The following is a 2,558-nucleotide window of genomic DNA, read 5'->3' on the forward strand; positions in this document are numbered from 1 at the left end:
CCAGGAAATATAAACGAAGTTGTGTCATCTTTTAAGTTGCTTCAACAACGTATTAAAGATACATTATGAAATTGGTATGTAATTTATGTACGAGATATTTACATGTAGAATAGGAGACTATATTATGTACCTAAAAATACTTGCTTTTGCTTGATAAATATGCTTCATAATCCTCAATACCGTCATATAAAATACAAACTTTAATATTATGCCTTTACTTAGAGAACACGTTACTGATCCGTTCCATAATGATAGTTTATTAAACATTGATAAATTAAGAAAAGAATATTCTGATAGTTGGAAATACGTTGGTTTTAAAAACTCAAAAAGTTGATTGAGAGATTATTTATAAAGAATTAAATTAGGTTTTATTGAAATGGCTATCAATATTACTTAGAATATTCTATTAGAAGATATTATTGTAAAGTGTAAGATATTTCATTGATATTCATTCAGGGGTAGATGCATTAGTAGAGAGTGCAAAAGAAATAGAACGAGATAGTGGAATAAATATAAAACTTAATGAGGAATAATTACCGAGAAAATATTTGGAAAATCATGGATGAGATAGATAATACAACACGAATATTCATCATATTTTTGTCCTAAAGACAATAAAAACATTGAAATAAGAAACAGTAAGAATATACTCGAATTTCTGATTTTGATATGAGACACTCCTTTCCCAAATCAAGATCAACTTTTATACATCATACTCTCTCTCTCTCTCTCTCTCTCTCTCTCTCTCTCTCTCTCTCTCTCTCTCTCTCTCTCTCTCTCTCTCTCTCCTCTCTCTCTCTCTCTCTCTCTCTCTCTCTCTCTCTCTCTCAGTTTAAATCGATCTACAAAAGAGCAAATGGAGTCACCACTGATGGACTAAAAAGTTTTCGAGACATCCAAAATCCTAGTAACTCCTTGTAACCAACTCTCTCTCTCTCTCTCTCTCTCTCTCTCTCTCTCTCTCTCTCTCTCTCTCTCTCTCTCTCTCTCTCTTTCTCTCTCTCTCTCTCTCTACGCATATTTTTCTCCAAGATTTCACTGCTCAAACCAGGTCAAACATAACATTCATATTGATTATAATCATTGTTACGATCAGCTTACCAACCATGACATGTCAATATTAAGGTCAAAGATGTTACAGATAGTTAAGCATATTTAGATTAAGAGGAAATAATAGACAATGAGAATGGCAGACTTGATAAGCATACATAGATGCTTTTAGTTATTTGATTCACCAATCGAATGCAAGCGAATGCAACACATTTTTTTTTTTTGCCTTTGGGGGTCACACCCCCCCCCCCCTTTATTTCTATGATTTCCGGTTGAACGTGACCAGGTTACTAATAAGCCTTTCACATTCCAAATAGACTGATTCCCTCTCATACAGCGAGGCAGCAATACGATTGCATCAGACGACTTACAACACGGTTTCAAACTTTTTTTTTCCTTCATTTATTCTTCCTCTTCATAAGGGAATTCTGGGTGACCTAAATACACCCTGTCCCCAGACACTCACTTATTTTCAAGATCACGCATAATGCAATAGGTGTAACCGAATCCAACCTTCACAATAAAAAAATAGTCTTAATATTTTGTGTATTTTCAAAAGAGCGGACGAACCACGACGCATACACTCAACACTGAGGGTGAATGACCCACACCTGTCAATTGAGACTCGAAAAAAAATCTTCACTGCGACAAAACACACTGAAACTACGGCGTTGCTGACAAACGATCACTCACATATTAAACTTTCTTATCTATTTTCCCGCAAAATCATCTCTAAATCGAGGATACTCAAAGACACTAGAGGAGTAAACACGTTGGGTGGTGGCTTTGCAACCACATCTCCAAGATGGGGCGTCGTTGTGACCGTGGCCTCTAAACGGCAACTCAGTAGCGAGGGTTACAGGAGAGGGTTTCAGGTGGTCCGATTTTGTAATCCTGCATTTATGAATGTAACCTAATCTTTTATTGCTTCAATATCGTATTGATTATCTGGAATATTTTATTTTCTACATATTATGCTTCAGTAAGCGAAGAAGATTCCTAAATGTAGCGAAGAGAGAACCTCCGTTATTTGAAATTTCGCCACTCGATACCACATTCCTGTAACGGGTCGTGGATGAGCCCCGATAATTCACCCTCTTCTTATTCTAACACGAATATGTTTAAGGAGGACAGATTTTTTATTCCCTTGATGACGAAGGCAAACGCCGTGTTTTACACAGATATGTAAACGTAACCATACTGATTTATTTTCTTCTCTTCATAAGTACGTGACGAGAATACAAGCGGTCCTAGCTTTTGTCTGTAGGATGGATAAATGAGATGAATAAAAATAGAGCAACAATCAAATAATAACTAAGGTTGATATTGATATATTGCTTATAAATTTTTAAGTAATAGTACGTTTATCATTAATAAGTTTATTGATTATAGCAAAGAATAGCGGCTCAGCCTACATGACGTCATCTTCCCCTGAGGACAGATGGTATCCGTCAGTTCCAAGAGACACGTAGGCTAACAACCGGAATCTTCCACTCAACTGGAACATC

General features: G+C 36.0%; 1 pseudogene; it reads right to left on the reverse strand.

The window, feature by feature from the left end:
• LOC137631481 (carbohydrate sulfotransferase 11-like) overlaps window positions 1-1,873 on the reverse strand; it is a 108,737-nt pseudogene extending 106,864 nt beyond the window's left edge.
• Between the last annotated feature and the right edge of the window lie 685 nt (window positions 1,874-2,558).

The sequence above is a fragment of the Palaemon carinicauda genome, chromosome 39, assembly GCF_036898095.1.
Source record: "Palaemon carinicauda isolate YSFRI2023 chromosome 39, ASM3689809v2, whole genome shotgun sequence".
Taxonomy (NCBI): domain Eukaryota; kingdom Metazoa; phylum Arthropoda; class Malacostraca; order Decapoda; family Palaemonidae; genus Palaemon; species Palaemon carinicauda.